Here is a 23,434-nt window from a genome sequence, read left to right as displayed (position 1 = left end):
CAAATAAATATATAGTACTTGCATACCTGTCAAAATCTCTCTATTTTACCGTCGTCGAGTAAAAATTATGCATTGCAATTCGTTCCAAATAAGAGTATAATACAAAATGATGAAATTTTACTGTTTGCAAAGACTAATTAAAAGCACCATCGAATAATGCGTTGTAATATCCTGTTATCGATTATTCGAAAAAATCGGTAATCTATGCATTTATTTTTGATATGGCAACACTTTCTAAATAAGTATTACTGGCATAATATGGTTTTCTTCTTTAGCTGTTTTATATTTACTTAAACTTTTTCTATGTTATCATAATAATATAGTAAGTACTTATTATTTGAAAATATAAAATAAACATTTAAAATACGGTGATACAAATGAAAACAGCGCCATCTATGAAAGTATTTTGGAAACAATAAGCCCCAATTAGCAATGATTAAATTGTAAACAAATACAGGGCAACAACAAAATGAGTAAAAAATGAAAATTACTTTTCAAAACGCATTATTTCATTTTAACATCTATATATGACTTTTTAAAAATAGATTAAACCTTTTTAAAAACATAGTTTTGGGTTTTAAACGATTACAAAACAATGTTGAATTCCATTCGATACCAATGACGCCATCTAAATCCGTTTTTCGAACTAAAAATGGCTACTATGCCATTGTTACCCACTGCCTGAAATTAAGATAACCACAGTAGTAGTCCAGGAGGAATCATCATTCGATTTTAATAGGTATTCTTGTTTTAATAAACTGCAAAAAATAATAGCTTACATTCTACGTTTTTTACATAATATAAATATAAAAAATTAACAAAATAAATTTTCAGGGAATTTATCAGTGGACGAGTTGAATAATTCATTTAATAATATTTGTAGAATGTCTCAAAGGGAATCTTTTCCTCATGAATATAATAATTTGTTAAATAAAAAACCTATAAAATCGAAATCTAAAACTTTATCTTTATCGCCTTTTTTTGATAATGATAATAAATTAATTAGAGTGGGAGGTCGACTACACTCCTCAGATTATAACTACGAAAAACGACATCCGATATTACTCGTTTCTTCAAATTACGTCACTAAACTGTTGTTCGAACGCGAACACTTGCGTAATTTGCATGCAGGCCCTCAATTATTGCTGGCAACTATCAGACAATTTGGCCTATCTGTGGCAGAAAATTAGCCAGACGCGTGTCAAAAAATTGTGTAGTTTGCACTCGTATCCGTGGTCAAACGCTTGTTCCTAAAATGGGAGATTTACCTAAAACTCCTGTGTCCTTCATCTCCTTCCTCGTCCTTAATCGCAAGGGACGTGGTGCTAAATTGGTAAAATGCTACTTATGTTTGTTTGTGTGTTTACGCTTTAAATGTATTCATCTTGAAGCAGTTTTTGATTTGACTAAAGAATCTTTTATTATGACACTTCGAAGATTTGTAGCTCGTCGTGGACGTCCATCGGAAATATTTTCTAACAACGGCCGAAATTTTGTTGCTGCTGCCAAAGAGCTTAAGAGCTTGAGTCGAGAGAGTCTGGGTCAAGACCCAGATCGTCCTTAGCACTTTCGAGTTGTACGCCAGGAGTTAATTGTAACAGCCCAGGATCTTTAAATGTATCCTTATTTTGGCATACAAAACCAGTTATTATATTGGGATTCTTTGAAGCCATGTTCACAGTTTCTTCTCTGTATTCTGCAGAAATCAAATTTCCCTGTCAAAAAAATAATTTGTTTACATAACCAGGTTCTAAGTTTAAATTTCGTTTCATCTAAGAGCTAAGATTCTATTTATACCTCACTGCTCATTTCAGCTAGAAGAAATACACCACGGTTTTCTATTCCAGTACATGCACTGCTCAGAGCCTTCAATATACCCTCTCCAGGTAAAGAATGAGATGTCACACAATCTGCCCATTCTGAAATCTTATATAACCCTTTTTGATATTGTAATGATACTGTGTTACCAATATCCGCAAATTTCCTGTCCTCCAGAATCAAAAAATTAAATCTGTCCGCTAATTGTTTAAGTCGAGAAATGAAATCAGAAGTAAAATCTTCTATAATATCAACATGGGTTTTCACTAAGCATTCTCTAAGTATCTCCTACTTTTTCTAGAAGTTCGAGAATTTTTACAGATGATGTCAAATCGACAGATAAACATAGGTTTGTTTTTTTAATAGACATAATGTTAAAGAGTTGTTTTGCTACTAGATTCTTTGATAACTCTGCTCTCTTCTCGAAAGGTATTCGAATTCTGTCCTCAAATGAATCTGCAAACAATGAGTATTATTAAATTGTTGGAAATGGTCATCAATAAAATAACTTATATCAAGGAGTTTATATAATAAATGGTAAATCTTATATAGAAATCAGATATATGCACTTACCTTTAGTTACTGGTGCTTTAACTTCTCTTAGATATTTGTGAAGCTTTATAGACATTTCTTTTGTAATCTTTTTATGTTTTTCGAGAAATGAAATGAAATGATTTTATTTTGCGAGAAATGTGGTGTGCACAGATGTTATAAAGTACATATGGTTCCATACAATCCGTCTTATATGAAGACATGCAAAATGTTATATTAGTTATGCTTCTACAATTCTGTCTTTCAGATAGCATATTACATTATTATATTATACAATTTTAAGAAATTATTATATCTATATTATTATTTAGTCATTATATGTCAATATTATTACTGTTATGTCATTACTATTATATTAATATTATCCAATTCTTAACTCATTTTACCATCAAAATTTAAAAATTCTTTTACTGTATAAAAACATCTCTCAATTAACCAGTTGCGTAATCTATTTTGAAAAATTTCAAAAGACATTTCTCTAATAGTTTGAGGTATTTTGTTGTAAATTTTTATACACATTATTCTACAATTTTGATGAAATAGCGCACTATTTACTGCAGGCATTCTCAATTTTGTAGGATCTCTTGGAGTAATTTTATTACATTCTTCAATTTTTTTAAATAATTCAGGATGTTTCTTTACAAACAGTCCGATTTCCAAAATATATAAAGAAGAAACTGTTAAGATCTTCAATTTCTTAAAATACTGTCTACATGAGTCAATGGGACCCAGACCGCAAATTGCGCGAATGCATTTTTTTTTTGAACGATTAGAGCTTTGTTGATGTAAGTTGAGTTACCCCATAGTAATATCGCATACCTTAAAACAGAACCAACATAGCCATGATATGCTGTAATAGCTGCTTTCTCACTTGCTGTATTCCGTAAGCGTCTGAGAGCATACACGAATTTATTAAGTTTAGAGCATGTGTTATTAACATGTTCTTTCCAGTTACAGTTATGATCTAAAGTAATACCTAAAAATTTGACCGCATTTTCTTTAGCGATTAGCTCGTCACGATATTTTATTGTAAGTAATTTATTTGTCATTTTATAATTAGCAAATTGCACATAATTAGTCTTTTGTATATTAATTCGTAGCTGATTACAAACAAGCCAGTCTCCAATATCAAGAAGCGCTTTATTAATCCTGTCATTGTAATTGATTGAAGTCTTATTGTGTGGTATTATCACAGAAACATCATCTGCAAATAGGATACAATGTTCCTTTGTTGCTTCTGGTAGGTCATTAATACTTATTAGAAAAAGAAGGGGTCCTAATACACTGCCATGAGGGACTCCTGTTCTGTTGCATAAATAGTGAGACCTAAAATTTGAAGAAAGCAATTTATTGTTTATACAGTTAATTTCTACACACTGATACCGGTCACATAGATAACTTTCAATCCATTTCAAGGCCTGTCCCCTGATACCATATGTTTCACATTTTGATTTTAATATGTCATGATTTATTACATCAAAAGCCTTGCTCATATCCAAAAATATTACTGTAACAGGTATCTTTTTATCTATGTTGTCGGTAATTGTGCTGATTAAGGTGAAGGCTGCTAAAGTTGTCGACTTATTTTTTTGAAAACCATTTTGTTCCTTTTTAATAACTTGAAACCTATCCAGAAAGCTAGATATACATTTATACATTGCTTTTTCAAATACCTTGGATAGATTAGAGTTTAATGCTATAGGGCGGTAATTACCCAATTCCAATTTACTATCCTTTTTATGTATTGGCTTAATAATTGCAGTTTTTAGTCTGCTTGGAAATTTGCCTTGGATAAATGAATTATTTACAATATGCGATAATATTGGAGCAATAATATCAGCACAACCTTTTAAAATAGTGGCTGATATATTATCAAAACCGACAGAGTTTGTATTTTTTAGCGAAATAATATGTTTCAGGATTTCATTGTCAGTGCACGGTTCTAGAAATATTGTTTTATCTATTTTATTTGTAATTATTTGTTTATTTACGATATTGGAATAATATTTGGGATTGTCATTTGATATAGAAATAAAAAAGTCATTAAATATGTCAGCTATCTTTTTTGGATCCCTTAATGTTTCTCCATGGTAGTTTATGGCGTCAATTTGCTGATATGTTTTTACACTATCATTTTTATCTTTGATGATATCCCAGGTTGCTCTACACTTATTTTAGCTTTAAGTATATAATTATTATGTTCTTGCTTTTTCGAAATATTAATACATTTTTTTAATAATTTGTCGTATTGAATAAAATTTAATTTATTTTTGACACATTTTTTTGTATATGCAATGTATCTTAGTCTTCTTTTTTTATTGCAAGACACTCGTATTCCTTTAGTAAACCACTTTGGAGAAGATGTGTTTGCATTAATCTTAACTTTTATTAATGGAAAACATAGATTATAGAACAAAACAGAGGTATCGTGAAAACAACATCAAATGACTTGTTAGTATCATTGTCACATAGAACATCAGACCACGAAAGATTCGATAAACATTCACGAAATTTTAATAAATTGTCTTTACAGTAGTCTCTCTTTTCCACGTACCAATAGTGATTTCGCCTAATTTTTTTTACTGGGGAAAGTTAACGTTTGTCCTGTATTGTGGTCAGATAACTGAAGTTGGTGTATATTACCCGGGGCGTGTGGTCGGGCAACCTCCTAGTATGGGCCTGCCATTGGGAGGCTTCCCCATCCTCGTGGATACGTCCGCGGGGAACGGTGGCCGAGCAATGGTTTGGTTCTGGTACGCCCCGGGCGGGATAGTAGACGTTCCTTCGGGATACTGCTACTATGTCGGCCAGTAGCCCGGCGAGTAGGGGGTGGGCGCTGTTTAACGGCGCCCGTCCAATTATGGTGGCGTGCCACCTAGGCCGATTTCGGCGAGAGGGCGACGCGAGCGGCTAGGACAATGGGTCCTGACCCCAACCGGGACCCGTCCAGGCCGTGAGCGAAGCATTCGGGTCGGGTCCGGTGGTGCTTTGCGCATAGCCGGACTGACTCACACCGCAAACTTGCACTGGGTGTTGATGACAGGAGGTCGTCCACCTAGTGTGAGAGCGGGGGCCCTGGGTTCGCCCGGGGCTGCGAGGAGCCAACCTCTATAAAAAACCGCTCGCGGTCGGCGTCAGAGTTGATGAGGAGGACGGAGTTGCGGGCAGGAGTGCCCGTAGACGACGGAGTTATCTCTGGCGAAGACTACGAGTGTACCTTCATACCGTAAACTTGCACTGGGTGTGATGACAGGAGGTCGTCCGCCCGGTGTGGGAGCGGGGGCCCTGGGTTCGCTCGGGGCTGCGAGGAGACAACCTCTATAAAAAACCTCTCGCGGTCGGAGTCAGAGTCATGAGGAGGACGGAGTTGCGGGCAGGAGTGCCCGTAGACGACGGAGTTGTCTCTGGCGAAGACTGCGAGTGTATCTTCATACCGTAAACTTGCACTGGGTGTGATGACAGTGGTCGTACGCCCAGTGTGAGAACGGGGGCCCTGGGTTCGCCCGGGGCTGCGAGGAGACAACCTCTATAAAAAACCTCTGGCGGTCGGCGCGGCTGTCGACGAGGAGGACGTCGTCCGGGCGAGGAGCGCCCGCAGACGACGGAGTCGACGCGGCGTGAGAAGACAGCGGGAGGATCGTTGCTAGGCGTCTTCGGACGCTGGGCAACACTCGAGGAGGCAACACTACCGGCGCCTACGGTTTAACCGTGTGGCGCGGTAGTGCTTACGGAGGATACGGTCCCGGAGGCGCATCGCGAATCTGGGTAAGTATTCACGAGTAGGCAGCTCCCGATTTTAACATGTTAAGATCGGGAGTCCTATCTGCGGAGGACATCCCCGGGCTGCGCCTTGGTGCGGCTTGGTGGGCAGACTGCTGACGGCGCAGGGAGCACGTCGCCGAAGGTAAGTATGCGTGTGTCGCCCCGACCCGTCGGGGCACCGGGCGGAGCGGTGCCTTCAGGACCGCTTCCGTCCGGCGGGAAGGCTATCCGCGGTCGCGGCTGCGGTGCGCTTCTAGCGCAACGCAGCGGCGATCGCGGCCTTTGCGTGGGGGGCGGAAGGTGTATTTTCACCCGAAGCCCCAACTTGGACACTCGGAGCGGAGGATGTAGGGGCATCCGAAGTTCCCAGGAGGCGAGTGATCCGTGGAGTGTGGGCGTGGAGTGGTCCCCGCGCCCAACTTCGGCGGCTCCTTCACTGGAGACCCGCGGCCGGAGTGCGGTTGAATGCAAATGCGAACCCGCACGAAGGCATCTTTCGTGGTTTTTGGAGGAACACCGAGGGGGTTTGGTGGGTCGGATTCGTCCAGTCCCACAGTATTCGTCCGCTCCCCTTCATAAAGGCGGACGTTTCGGTATTGAAACCTTTCCCCTCGTTAAAAAAAAAAAAAAAAAAAATTACCCATTCCATCCTTTATATTACTAAAAATGTTGTCAATGCAAGTATTTTTCCTCGTCGGCTTAGTTATGTGAATATTAAAATTATTACTAAGGAGTATGTCATTCAATGTCAATGTCAAATTATTATTTTTTAAAATATCAATATTTATGTCACCAGCAATTATTATACGTTTATGTTTCTTTGTCAATGTGTGTATGAGTAAATCGAGTTTAGTTAGAAAATTGAGTGAGTTCGAGTTCGAGTCCTATATATACAAACAATAATGCAGTCCAATAAAGGAACACTAATACCACAACATTCAAAATTTTTTTCCTCGGAGATTTCTTTGCAGAATTTAATTATTTTACCTTGTAATGGGTTTCGTAATAAAATGCACACACCACCACGCTTTTCAGTTTCTCTAGAGAAATAACATGCAACATTGAAATCTTTTATTTTTATATTGTACTCGTCACCTGTTCTGACGAATGTTTCTGAAAGACAAATTATGTCTATATGCATCCTATTCTGTCTTAATTCATTCAAGCTCAATTCCAAATAACTACATTTATTAATTAAGCCACATATATTTTGATGTAACAGGTTTATCATAGAGGTATTATAATTATTCTTGTTATCGAAAAAAACTAGTAGTTGAGTGAAACGTTTTATTTCCATTACGTTCTTTCATCGCGTCATGGGTAGATGATGATTGTTTTGGTAAAATAGAAAAATAATAAGGAATGGTTCCCCTTATTGGTAATCCAGCAGTTAAAGTCTGTGACGGGGGTACTGGTTTTTGAGAGGTGTTTCTATTTTTAATCTGTTCAAAATAGTAGGGTATGGTGCCTTTTTTAAGTATTTTCCTTTGTACAATTACCGGACGATGGTTTTTTTTACGAGTTAAGAATTGTTGATCGTAGTAATTACAGTCTATAGCGAAGTTTATTTTATAACATATCCTTGTCATGTTTGTATAGTGATCTGATAAGTCCAAAAAAGTACAATTTTTGAAAGATTGACTTGTGTGTTTTATCATATAATTCAATCTATTTTCGTTAAGATACATATTACTATTAATACTTAATAATAAAATGTTAATGTGCTTAAATTTAGTTAATATAGTTGTTAAGTATAGTTTTAGTTTAGTGGGGTCATTATCATTTTCACCCAATGACAGTATAAGATAATTGTTTGAAGAATCGCAGATATCATTACAACATTCGATGATTTTTTCTGAAGGTATATATATGGTTGTGTCACTGATGTTATATTGTATTTTTTATATTGAGTATTCTGTCTTGAATAACATAATTGTGATGCCAGATTAACACACTGTTGTGCTCCAAATATATATATTTTATTATTGATTTGTTTTTTAACGCCATCTTTTGGAGGAATGATTAGCTTTTCATCAGTTTGGTGTCGTTCCATCGATGCAGGGCGTTGTATATTGTTTTTAGTCGGTTCTTGGGTATTATCATATTGAGAAAATAGTTTTTTTTTTGAAGAGTTCAATTTTATGTTTATAACATTCAAACGTTTCCTTGTTTTCGGTGTAATATGAGATTTAGGACTGTTCAATGGCGATCCAATACATATCTTTTTAAGATTAAGAATAGTGTTTTGTTGTTCTTCACTAAGTTTTTTTAATTGACGATTTTCTAAATTTAAGTTTTCGATTTCATTGTGGGCTCATTCGAGTTGCCTTTTGATTATTATAATTTCTGATTTTAAATCCTCTATTTGAGTAGTGCAAATCGTAGACAGATCTGGTAAACTTTTTGCTAAATAGTCGGATTCTGTTGAATTAAATGACAGATCGCCATCTGTTGACGCATTGGAGAGACTTCTACGAGGTTTTCTAAGTGTTACGTTATCATTCGTGTGATCCATATTTAAATATTAATATCAGCTAAATGAAGATTCCATACAAAAAGTGACGCATACCAAGGCTCGAACTCAGGCCTCAGATGTAATTAGACGCTTTAGGCAGCCACACTGGTGTTAGACCAGTACGGACAATGGGTTTTTTATCGATATTAACGACTGCTATCACAGAGCAAACGTGTAGTGATAGAAGCAGATAAAAGCCGTTACGCGGACCTTTGAATTGCACTGTTTATCACTTTTATTATACAACTACTCTCACTACACAGTTTATAAAGTTGATAATGTTTATTGGAGACGGATTTTGTTTTCACTTTATAGTTGTTTAATTTATTTCGGAATTGTTTTATATTAACGATTAATAAATTGATAAAAGTTACTTGGAATAAGTATTCTCAAAAATCTCAGAATGATAATTAACTCAGTCATTGTAAATAGTGAATCAATATATACATTATTGGATTCAAGATTCATTCTGCCACCTTGTTCTCTGTCTAAAATAATTACAGCATTTTCAACTATTAACCCTTCTTTATTTAAATCTTTGACTGTTTCTAATACACTAGAACCAGAAGTTACTACATCTTCTACTACTTCATCTTTACCTACTTTACCTTAACACTGAGTAAAGTAGCAATTGGTAGAGCTGTGTAAGGTACTCCACATATGTGATCATATTTTTTATGGTTACAGCTCCGTCGCTCAATTACTACTTCTTTAGTTATATAATTACTACACCATAATTATATATATATATATATATATATATATATATATATATAATAAATTTTTTACTCAACTAACACTTACTCTAATTTACCTGAGATTATTTTTGAATAACATTCCCATAAAGTATCTCTGTAAACGACTGTGCTTCTGGGCTCTTTGCATTGAGTATTCCGCGCCCAACAACCACAATATCTGCACCATTTTCTAAAATTACTTTTTCTGGTGTATTGTATACTTGACCCAGATCGTCCTTAGCATTTTCGAGTTGTACGCCAGAGTTAATTGTAACAGCCCAGGATCTTTAAATGTATCCTTATTTTGGCATACAAAACCAGTAATTATATTTGGATTCTTTGAAGCCATGTTCACAGTTTCTTCTCTGTTTCTGCAGAAATCAAATTTTGTCAAAAAAAATAATTTGTTTACATAACCAGGTTCTAAGTTTAATTTTCGTTTCATCTAAGAGCTAAGTTTCTATTTATACCTACTGCTCATTTCAGCTAGAAGAAATACACCACGGTTTTTATTCCAGTACATGCACTGCTCAGAGCCTTCAATATACCCTCTCCAGGTAAAGAATGAGATGTCACACAATCTGCCCATTCTGAAATCTTATATAACCCTTTTTGATATTGTAATGATACTGTGTTACCAATATCCGCAAATTTCCTGTCCTCCAGAATCAAAAAATTAAATCTGTCCGCTAATTGTTTAAGTCGAGAAATGAAATCAGAAGTAAAATCTTCTATAATATCAACATGGGTTTTCACTAAGCATTCTCTAAGTATCTCCTACTTTTTCTAGAAGTTCGAGAATTTTTACAGATGATGTCAAATCGACAGATAAACATAGGTTTGTTTTTTTAATAGACATAATGTTAAAGAGTTGTTTTGCTACTAGATTCTTTGATAACTCTGCTCTCTTCTCGAAAGGTATTCGAATTCTGTCCTCAAATGAATCTGCAAACAATGAGTATTATTAAATTGTTGGAAATGGTCATCAATAAAATAACTTATATCAAGGAGTTTATATAATAAATGGTAAATCTTATATAGAAATCAGATATATGCACTTACCTTTAGTTACTGGTGCTTTAACTTCTCTTAGATATTTGTGAAGCTTTATAGACATTTCTTTTGTAATCTTTTTATGTTTTTCGAGAAATGAAATGAAATGATTTTATTTTGCGAGAAATGTGGTGTGCACAGATGTTATAAAGTACATATGGTTCCATACAATCCGTCTTATATGAAGACATGCAAAATGTTATATTAGTTATGCTTCTACAATTCTGTCTTTCAGATAGCATATTACATTATTATATTATACAATTTTAAGAAATTATTATATCTATATTATTATTTAGTCATTATATGTCAATATTATTACTGTTATGTCATTACTATTATATTAATATTATCCAATTCTTAACTCATTTTACCATCAAAATTTAAAAATTCTTTTACTGTATAAAAACATCTCTCAATTAACCAGTTGCGTAATCTATTTTGAAAAATTTCAAAAGACATTTCTCTAATAGTTTGAGGTATTTTGTTGTAAATTTTTATACACATTATTCTACAATTTTGATGAAATAGCGCACTATTTACTGCAGGCATTCTCAATTTTGTAGGATCTCTTGGAGTAATTTTATTACATTCTTCAATTTTTTTAAATAATTCAGGATGTTTCTTTACAAACAGTCCGATTTCCAAAATATATAAAGAAGAAACTGTTAAGATCTTCAATTTCTTAAAATACTGTCTACATGAGTCAATGGGACCCAGACCGCAAATTGCGCGAATGCATTTTTTTTTTGAACGATTAGAGCTTTGTTGATGTAAGTTGAGTTACCCCATAGTAATATCGCATACCTTAAAACAGAACCAACATAGCCATGATATGCTGTAATAGCTGCTTTCTCACTTGCTGTATTCCGTAAGCGTCTGAGAGCATACACGAATTTATTAAGTTTAGAGCATGTGTTATTAACATGTTCTTTCCAGTTACAGTTATGATCTAAAGTAATACCTAAAAATTTGACCGCATTTTCTTTAGCGATTAGCTCGTCACGATATTTTATTGTAAGTAATTTATTTGTCATTTTATAATTAGCAAATTGCACATAATTAGTCTTTTGTATATTAATTCGTAGCTGATTACAATCAAGCCAGTCTCCAATATCAAGAAGCGCTTTATTAATCCTGTCATTGTAATTGATTGAAGTCTTATTGTGTGGTATTATCACAGAAACATCATCTGCAAATAGGATACAATGTTCCTTTGTTGCTTCAGGTAGGTCATTAATACTTATTAGAAAAAGAAGGGGTCCTAATACACTGCCATGAGGGACTCCTGTTCTGTTGCATAAATAGTGAGACCTAAAATTTGAAGAAAGCAATTTATTGTTTATACAGTTAATTTCTACACACTGATACCGGTCACATAGATAACTTTCAATCCATTTCAAGGCCTGTCCCAATCTGATACCATATGTTTCACATTTTGATTTTAATATGTCATGATTTATTACATCAAAAGCCTTGCTTATATCCAAAAATATTACTGTAACAGGTATCTTTTTATCTATGTTGTCGGTAATTGTGCTGATTAAGGTGAAGGCTGCTAAAGTTGTCGACTTATTTTTTTGAAAACCATTTTGTTCCTTTTTAATAACTTGAAACCTATCCAGAAAGCTAGATATACGTTTATACATTGCTTTTTCAAATACCTTGGATAGATTAGAGTTTAATGCTATAGGGCGGTAATTACCCAATTCCAATTTACTATCCTTTTTATGTATTGGCTTAATAATTGCAGTTTTTAGTCTGCTTGGAAATTTGCCTTGGATAAATGAATTATTTACAATATGCGATAATATTGGAGCAATAATATCAGCACAACCTTTTAAAATAGTGGCTGATATATTATCAAAACCGACAGAGTTTGTATTTTTTAGCGAAATAATATGTTTCAGGATTTCATTGTCAGTGCACGGTTCTAGAAATATTGTTTTATCTATTTTATTTGTAATTATTTGTTTATTTACGATATTGGAATAATATTTGGGATTGTCATTTGATATAGAAATAAAAAAGTCATTAAATATGTCAGCTATCTTTTTTGGATCCCTTAATGTTTCTCCATGGTAGTTTATGGCGTCAATTTGCTGATATGTTTTTACACTATCATTTTTATCTTTGATGATATCCCAGGTTGCTCTACACTTATTTTTAGCTTTAAGTATATAATTATTATGTTCTTGCTTTTTCGAAATATTAATACATTTTTTTAATAATTTGTCGTATTGAATAAAATTTAATTTATTTTTGACACATTTTTTTGTATATGCAATGTATCTTAGTCTTCTTTTTTTATTGCAAGACACTCGTATTCCTTTAGTAAACCACTTTGGAGAAGATGTGTTTGCATTAATCTTAACTTTTATTAATGGAAAACATAGATTATAGAACAAAACAAAGGTATCGTGAAAACAATCAAATGACTTGTTAGTATCATTGTCACATAGAACATCAGACCACGAAAGATTCGATAAACATTCACGAAATTTTAATAAATTGTCTTTACAGTAGTCTCTCTTTTCCACGTACCAATAGTGATTTCGCCTAATTTTTTTACTGGGGAAAGTTAATGTTTGTCCTGTATTGTGGTCAGATAACTGAAGTTGGTGTATATTACCTATTCCATCCTTTATATTACTAAAAATGTTGTCAATGCAAGTATTTTTCCTCGTCGGCTTAGTTATGTGAATATTAAAATTATTACTAAGGAGTATGTCATTCAATGTCAATGTCAAATTATTATTTTTTAAAATATCAATATTTATGTCACCAGCAATTATTATACGTTTATGTTTCTTTGTCAATGTGTGTATGAGTAAATCGAGTTTAGTTAGGAAATTGAGTGAGTTCGAGTTCGGAGTCCTATATATACAAACAATAATGCAGTCCAATAAAGGAACGCTAATACCACAACATTCAAAATTTTTTTAACCTCGGAGATTTCTTTGCAGAATTTAATTATTTTACCTTGTAATGGGTTTCGTAATAAAATGCACACACCACCACGCTTTTCAGTTTCTCTAGAGAAATAACATGCAACATTGAAATCTTTTATTTTTATATTGTACTCGTCACCTGTTCTGACGAATGTTTCTGAAAGACAAATTATGTCTATATGCATCCTATTCTGTCTTAATTCATTCAAGCTCAATTCCAAATAACTACATTTATTAATTAAGCCACATATATTTTGATGTAACAGGTTTATCATAGAGGTATTATAATTATTCTTGTTATCGAAAAAAACTAGTAGTTGAGTGAAACGTTTTATTTCCATTACGTTCTTTCATCGCGTCATGGGTAGATGATGATTGTTTTGGTAAAATAGAAAAATAATAAGGAATGGTTCCCCTTATTGGTAATCCAGCAGTTAAAGTCTGTGACGGGGGTACTGGTTTTTGAGAGGTGTTTCTATTTTTAATCTGTTCAAAATAGTAGGGTATGGTGCCTTTTTTAAGTATTTTCCTTTGTACAATTACCGGACGATGGTTTTTTTTACGAGTTAAGAATTGTTGATCGTAGTAATTACAGTCTATAGCGAAGTTTATTTTATAACATATCCTTGTCATGTTTGTATAGTGATCTGATAAGTCCAAAAAAGTACAATTTTTGAAAGATTGACTTGTGTGTTTTATCATATAATTTAATCTATTTTCGTTAAGATACATATTACTATTAATACTTAATAATAAAATGTTAATGTGCTTAAATTTAGTTAATATAGTTGTTAAGTATAGTTTTAGTTTAGTGGGGTCATTATCATTTTCACCCAATGACAGTATAAGATAATTGTTTGAAGAATCGCAGATATCATTACAACATTCGATGATTTTTTCTGAAGGTATATATATGGTTGTGTCACTGATGTTATATTGTATTTTTTATATTGAGTATTCTGTCTTGAATAACATAATTGTGATGCCAGATTAACACACTGTTGTGCTCCAAATATATATATTTTATTATTGATTTGTTTTTTAACGCCATCTTTTGGAGGAATGATTAGCTTTTCATCAGTTTGGTGTCGTTCCATCGATGCAGGGCGTTGTATATTGTTTTTAGTCGGTTCTTGGGTATTATCATATTGAGAAAATAGTTTTTTTTTTGAAGAGTTCAATTTTATGTTTATAACATTCAAACGTTTCCTTGTTTTCGGTGTAATAAAAGATTTAGGATTTTTCAATGGCGATCCAATACATATCTTTTTAAGATTAAGAATAGTGTTTTGTTGTTCTTCACTAAGTTTTTTTAATTGACGATTTTCTAAATTTAAGTTTTCGATTTCATTGTGGGCTCATTCGAGTTGCCTTTTGATTATTATAATTTCTGATTTTAAATCCTCTATTTGAGTAGTGCAAATCGTAGACAGATCTGGTAAACTTTTTGCTAAATAGTCGGATTCTGTTGAATTAAATGACAGATCGCCATCTGTTGACGCATTGGAGAGACTTCTACGAGGTTTTCTAAGTGTTACGTTATCATTCGTGTGATCCATATTTAAATATTAATATCAGCTAAATGAAGATTCCATACAAAAAGTGACGCATACCAAGGCTCGAACTCAGGCCTCAGATGTAATTAGACGCTTTAGGCAGCCACACTGGTGTTAGACCAGTACGGACAATGGGTTTTTTATCGATATTAACGACTGCTATCACAGAGCAAACGTGTAGTGATAGAAGCAGATAAAAGCCGTTACGCGGACCTTTGAATTGCACTGTTTATCACTTTTATTATACAACTACTCTCACTACACAGTTTATAAAGTTGATAATGTTTATTGGAGACGGATTTTGTTTTCACTTTATAGTTGTTTAATTTATTTCGGAATTGTTTTATATTAACGATTAATAAATTGATAAAAGTTACTTGGAATAAGTATTTTCTCAAAAATCTCAGAATGATAATTAACTCAGTCATTGTAAATAGTGAATCAATATATACATTATTGGATTCAAGATTCATTCTGCCACCTTGTTCTCTGTCTAAAATAATTACAGCATTTTCAACTATTAACCCTTCTTTATTTAAATCTTTGACTGTTTCTAATACACTAGAACCAGAATACACATCTTCAATTATAAGACAAGTTTCACCCACTTTATAATGACCTTCTATCATTTTCTTAGTACCATATGCTTTTGCCTCTGTTCTTCGCAATAGCATTGGTTTCTTTAAACACTGAGTAAAGTAGCAATTGGTAGAGCTGTGTAAGGTACTCCACATATGTGATCATATTTTTTATGGTTACAGCTCCGTCGCTCAATTACTACTTCTTTAGTTATATAATTACTACACCATAATTATATATATATATATATATATATATATATATATATATGTAATAATAATTTTTTACTCAACTAACACTTACTCTAATTTACCTGAGATTCTTTTTGAATAACATTCCCATAAAGCATCTCTGTAAACGACCGCCTGTGCTTCTGGGCTCTTTGCATTGAGTATTCCGCGCCCAACAACCACAATATCTGCACCATTTTCTAAAATTACTTTTTCTGGTGTATTGTATACTTGACCCAGATCGTCCTTAGCATTTTCGAGTTGTACGCCAGGAGTTAATTGTAACAGCCCAGGATCTTTAAATGTATCCTTATTTTGGCATACAAAACCAGTAATTATATTTGGATTCTTTGAAGCCATGTTCACAGTTTCTTCTCTGTATTCTGCAGAAATCAAATTTCCCTGTCAAAAAAATAATTTGTTTACATAACCAGGTTCTAAGTTTAAATTTCGTTTCATCTAAGAGCTAAGATTCTATTTATACCTCACTGCTCATTTCAGCTAGAAGAAATACACCACGGTTTTCTATTCCAGTACATGCACTGCTCAGAGCCTTCAATATACCCTCTCCAGGTAAAGAATGAGATGTCACACAATCTGCCCATTCTGAAATCTTATATAACCCTTTTTGATATTGTAATGATACTGTGTTACCAATATCCGCAAATTTCCTGTCCTCCAGAATCAAAAAATTAAATCTGTCCGCTAATTGTTTAAGTCGAGAAATGAAATCAGAAGTAAAATCTTCTATAATATCAACATGGGTTTCACTAAGCATTCTCTAAGTATCTCCTACTTTTTCTAGAAGTTCGAGAATTTTTACAGATGATGTCAAATCGACAGATAAACATAGGTTTGTTTTTTTAATAGACATAATGTTAAAGAGTTGTTTTGCTACTAGATTCTTTGATACTACCCTCTCCAGGTAAAGAATGAGATGTCACACAATCTGCCCATTCTGAAATCTTATATAACCCTTTTTGATATTGTAATGATACTGTGTTACCAATATCCGCAAATTTCCTGTCCTCCAGAATCAAAAAATTAAATCTGTCCGCTAATTGTTTAAGTCGAGAAATGAAATCAGAAGTAAAATCTTCTATAATATCAACATGGGTTTTCACTAAGCATTCTCTAAGTATCTCCTACTTTTTCTAGAAGTTCGAGAATTTTTACAGATGATGTCAAATCGACAGATAAACATAGGTTTGTTTTTTTAATAGACATAATGTTAAAGAGTTGTTTTGCTACTAGATTCTTTGATACTACCCTCTCCAGGTAAAGAATGAGATGTCACACAATCTGCCCATTCTGAAATCTTATATAACCCTTTTTGATATTGTAATGATACTGTGTTACCAATATCCGCAAATTTCCTGTCCTCCAGAATCAAAAAATTAAATCTGTCCGCTAATTGTTTAAGTCGAGAAATGAAATCAGAAGTAAAATCTTCTATAATATCAACATGGGTTTTCACTAAGCATTCTCTAAGTATCTCCTACTTTTTCTAGAAGTTCGAGAATTTTTACAGATGATGTCAAATCGACAGATAAACATAGGTTTGTTTTTTTAATAGACATAATGTTAAAGAGTTGTTTTGCTACTAGATTCTTTGATACTACCCTCTCCAGGTAAAGAATGAGATGTCACACAATCTGCCCATTCTGAAATCTTATATAACCCTTTTTGATATTGTAATGATACTGTGTTACCAATATCCGCAAATTTCCTGTCCTCCAGAATCAAAAAATTAAATCTGTCCGCTAATTGTTTAAGTCGAGAAATGAAATCAGAAGTAAAATCTTCTATAATATCAACATGGGTTTTCACTAAGCATTCTCTAAGTATCTCCTACTTTTTCTAGAAGTTCGAGAATTTTTACAGATGATGTCAAATCGACAGATAAACATAGGTTTGTTTTTTTAATAGACATAATGTTAAAGAGTTGTTTTGCTACTAGATTCTTTGATACTACCCTCTCCAGGTAAAGAATGAGATGTCACACAATCTGCCCATTCTGAAATCTTATATAACCCTTTTTGATATTGTAATGATACTGTGTTACCAATATCCGCAAATTTCCTGTCCTCCAGAATCAAAAAATTAAATCTGTCCGCTAATTGTTTAAGTCGAGAAATGAAATCAGAAGTAAAATCTTCTATAATATCAACATGGGTTTTCACTAAGCATTCTCTAAGTATCTCCTACTTTTTCTAGAAGTTCGAGAATTTTTACAGATGATGTCAAATCGACAGATAAACAATCGACAGATAAACATAGGTTTGTTTTTTTAATAGACATAATGTTAAAGAGTTGTTTTGCTACTAGATTCTTTGATAACTCTGCTCTCTTCTCGAAAGGTATTCGAATTCTGTCCTCAAATGAATCTGCAAACAATGAGTATTATTAAATTGTTGGAAATGGTCATCAATAAAATAACTTATATCAAGGAGTTTATATAATAAATGGTAAATCTTATATAGAAATCAGATATATGCACTTACCTTTAGTTACTGGTGCTTTAACTTCTCTTAGATAGTTGTGAAGCTTTATAGACATTTCTTTTGTAATCTTTTTATGTTTTTCGAGAAATGAAATGAAATGATTTTATTTTGCGAGAAATGTGGTGTGCACAGATGTTATAAAGTACATATGGTTCCATACAATCCGTCTTATATGAAGACATGCAAAATGTTATATTAGTTATGCTTCTACAATTCTGTCTTTCAGATAGCATATTACATTATTATATTATACAATTTTAAGAAATTATTATATCTATATTATTATTTAGTCATTATATGTCAATATTATTACTGTTATGTCATTACTATTATATTAATATTATCCAATTCTTAACTCATTTTACCATCAAAATTTAAAAATTCTTTTACTGTATAAAAACATCTCTCAATTAACCAGTTGCGTAATCTATTTTGAAAAATTTCAAAAGACATTTCTCTAATAGTTTGAGGTATTTTGTTGTAAATTTTTATACACATTATTCTACAATTTTGATGAAATAGCGCACTATTTACTGCAGGCATTCTCAATTTTGTAGGATCTCTTTGAGTAATTTTATTACATTCTTCAATTTTTTTAAATAATTCAGGATGTTTCTTTACAAACAGTCCGATTTCCAAAATATATAAAGAAGAAACTGTTAAGATCTTCAATTTCTTAAAATACTGTCTACATGAGTCAATGGGACCCAGACCGCAAATTGCGCGAATGCATTTTTTTTTTGAACGATTAGAGCTTTGTTGATGTAAGTTGAGTTACTTCAATTTACTTTATTATTCTATCTTTTATCATTTCCCATAGTAATATCGCATACCTTAAAACAGAACCAACATAGCCATGATATGCTGTAATAGCTGCTTTCTCACTTGCTGTATTCCGTAAGCGTCTGAGAGCATACACGAATTTATTAAGTTTAGAGCATGTGTTATTAACATGTTCTTTCCAGTTACAGTTATGATCTAAAGTAATACCTAAAAATTTGACCGCATTTTCTTTAGCGATTAGCTCGTCACGATATTTTATTGTAAGTAATTTATTTGTCATTTTATAATTAGCAAATTGCACATAATTAGTCTTTTGTATATTAATTCGTAGCTGATTACAATCAAGCCAGTCTCCAATATCAAGAAGCGCTTTATTAATCCTGTCATTGTAATTGATTGAAGTCTTATTGTGTGGTATTATCACAGAAACATCATCTGCAAATAGGATACAATGTTCCTTTGTTGCTTCAGGTAGGTCATTAATACTTATTAGAAAAGAAGGGGTCCTAATACACTGCCATGAGGGACTCCTGTTCTGTTGCATAAATAGTGAGACCTAAAATTTGAAGAAAGCAATTTATTGTTTATACAGTTAATTTCTACACACTGATACCGGTCACATAGATAACTTTCAATCCATTTCAAGGCCTGTCCCCTGATACCATATGTTTCACATTTTGATTTTAATATGTCATGATTTATTACATCAAAAGCCTTGCTCATATCCAAAAATATTACTGTAACAGGTATCTTTTTATCTATGTTGTCGGTAATTGTGCTGATTAAGGTGAAGGCTGCTAAAGTTGTCGACTTATTTTTTTGAAAACCATTTTGTTCCTTTTTAATAACTTGAAACCTATCCAGAAAGCTAGATATACGTTTATACATTGCTTTTTCAAATACCTTGGATAGATTAGAGTTTAATGCTATAGGGCGGTAATTACCCAATTCCAATTTACTATCCTTTTTATGTATTGGCTTAATAATTGCAGTTTTTGTGCTTAGTCTGCTTGGAAATTTGCCTTGGATAAATGAATTATTTACAATATGCGATAATATTGGAGCAATAATATCAGCACAACCTTTTAAAATAGTGGCTGATATATTATCAAAACCGACAGAGTTTGTATTTTTTAGCGAAATAATATGTTTCAGGATTTCATTGTCAGTGCACGGTTCTAGAAATATTGTTTTATCTATTTTATTTGTAATTATTTGTTTATTTACGATATTGGAATAATATTTGGGATTGTCATTTGATATAGAAATAAAAAAGTCATTAAATATGTCAGCTATCTTTTTTGGATCCCTTAATGTTTCTCCATGGTAGTTTATGGCGTCAATTTGCTGATATGTTTTTACACTATCATTTTTATCTTTGATGATATCCCAGGTTGCTCTACACTTATTTTTAGCTTTAAGTATATAATTGTTATGTTCTTGCTTTTTCGAAATATTAATAAATTTTTTTAATAATTTGTCGTATTGAATAAAATTTAATTTATTTTTGACACATTTTTTTGTATATGCAATGTATCTTAGTCTTCTTTTTTTATTGCAAGACACTCGTATTCCTTTAGTAAACCACTTTGGAGAAGATGTGTTTGCATTAATCTTAACTTTTATTAATGGAAAACATAGATTATAGAACAAAACAAAGGTATCGTGAAAACTATCAAATGACTTGTTAGTATCATTGTCACATAGAACATCAGACCACGAAAGATTCGATAAACATTCACGAAATTTTAATAAATTGTCTTTACAGTAGTCTCTCTTTCCCACGTACCAATAGTGATTTCGCCTAATTTTTTTACTGGGGAAAGTTAACGTTTGTCCTGTATTGTGGTCAGATAACTGAAGTTGGTGTATATTACCCATTCCATCCTTTATATTACTAAAAATGTTGTCAATGCAGGTATTTTTCCTCGTCGGCTTAGTTATGTGAATATTAAAATTATTACTAAGGAGTATGTCATTCAATGTCAATGTCAAATTATTATTTTTTAAAATATCAATATTTATGTCACCAGCAATTATTATACGTTTATGTTTCTTTGTCAATGTGTGTATGAGTAAATCGAGTTTAGTTAGAAAATTGAGTGAGTTCGAGTTCGGAGTCCTATATATACAAACAATAATGCAGTCCAATAAAGGAACACTAATACCACAACATTCAAAATTTTTTTCCTCGGAGATTTCTTTGCAGAATTTAATTATTTTACCTTGTAATGGGGTTCGTAATAAAATGCACACACCGCCACGCTTTTCAGTTTCTCTAGAGAAATAACATGCAACATTGAAATCTTTTATTTTTATATTGTACTCGTCACCTGTTCTGACGAATGTTTCTGAAAGACAAATTATGTCTATATGCATCCTATTCTGTCTTAATTCATTCAAGCTCAATTCCAAATAACTACATTTATTAATTAAGCCACATATATTTTGATGTAACAGGTTTATCATAGAGGTATTATAATTATTCTTGTTATCGAAAAAACTAGTAGTTGAGTGAAACGTTTTATTTCCATTACGTTCTTTCATCGCGTCATGGGTAGATGATGATTGTTTTGGTAAAATAGAAAAATAATAAGGAATGGTTCCCCTTATTGGTAATCCAGCAGTTAAAGTCTGTGACGGGGGTACTGGTTTTTGAGAGGTGTTTCTATTTTTAATCTGTTCAAAATAGTAGGGTATGGTGCCTTTTTTAAGTATTTTCCTTTGTACAATTACCGGACGATGGTTTTTTTTACGAGTTAAGAATTGTTTATCGTAGTAATTACAGTCTATAGCGAAGTTTATTTTATAACATATCCTTGTCATGTTTGTATAGTGATCTGATAAGTCCAAAAAAGTACAATTTTTGAAAGATTGACTTGTGTGTTTTATCATATAATTCAATCTATTTTCGTTAAGATACATATTACTATTAATACTTAATAATAAAATGTTAATGTGCTTAAATTTAGTTAATATAGTTGTTAAGTATAGTTTTTTAGTGGGGTCATTATCATTTTCACCCAATGACAGTATAAGATAATTGTTTGAAGAATCGCAGATATCATTACAACATTCGATGATTTTTCTGAAGGTATATATATGGTTGTGTCACTGATGTTATATTGTATTTTTTATATTGAGTATTCTGTCTTGAATAACATAATTGTGATGCCAGATTAACACACTGTTGTGCTCCAAATATATATATTTTATTATTGATTTGTTTTTTAACGCCATCTTTTGGAGGAATGATTAGCTTTTCATCAGTTTGGTGTCGTTCCATCGATGCAGGGCGTTGTATATTGTTTTTAGTCGGTTCTTGGGTATTATCATATTGAGAAAATAGTTTTTTTTTTGAAGAGTTCAATTTTATGTTTATAACATTCAAACGTTTCCTTGTTTTCGGTGTAATATGAGATTTAGGACTGTTCAATGGCGATCCAATACATATCTTTTTAAGATTAAGAATAGTGTTTTGTTGTTCTTCACTAAGTTTTTTAATTGACGATTTTCTAAATTTAAGTTTTCGATTTCATTGTGGGCTCATTCGAGTTGCCTTTTGATTATTATAATTTCTGATTTTAAATCCTCTATTTGAGTAGTGCAAATCGTAGACAGATCTGGTAAACTTTTTGCTAAATAGTCGGATTCTGTTGAATTAAATGACAGATCGCCATCTGTTGACGCATTGGAGAGACTTCTACGAGGTTTTCTAAGTGTTACGTTATCATTCGTGTGATCCATATTTAAATATTAATATCAGCTAAATGAAGATTCCATACAAAAAGTGACGCATACCAAGGCTCGAACTCAGGCCTCAGATGTAATTAGACGCTTTAGGCAGCCACACTGGTGTTAGACCAGTACGGACAATGGGTTTTTTATCGATATTAACGACTGCTATCACAGAGCAAACGTGTAGTGATAGAAGCAGATAAAAGCCGTTACGCGGACCTTTGAATTGCACTGTTTATCACTTTTATTATACAACTCTCACTACACAGTTTATAAAGTTGATAATGTTTATTGGAGACGGATTTTGTTTTCACTTTATAGTTGTTTAATTTATTTCGGAATTGTTTTATATTAACGATTAATAAATTGATAAAAGTTACTTGGAATAAGTATTTTCTCAAAAATCTCAGAATGATAATTAACTCAGTCATTGTAAATAGTGAATCAATATATACATTATTGGATTCAAGATTCATTCTGCCACCTTGTTCTCTGTCTAAAATAATTACAGCATTTTCAACTATTAACCCTTCTTTATTTAAATCTTTGACTGTTTCTAATACACTAGAACCAAAGTTACTACATCTTCTACTACTTCATCTTTACCTACTTTTTAACACTGAGTAAAGTAGAATTGGTAGAGCTGTGTAAGGTCA

This window comes from Achroia grisella, unplaced genomic scaffold (assembly GCF_030625045.1).
Source record: "Achroia grisella isolate CSIRO2021 unplaced genomic scaffold, CSIRO_AGI_Agris_v1 utg853, whole genome shotgun sequence".
Taxonomy (NCBI): Eukaryota; Metazoa; Arthropoda; class Insecta; order Lepidoptera; family Pyralidae; genus Achroia; species Achroia grisella.
Note: the sequence above shows the minus strand (reverse complement) of the source record.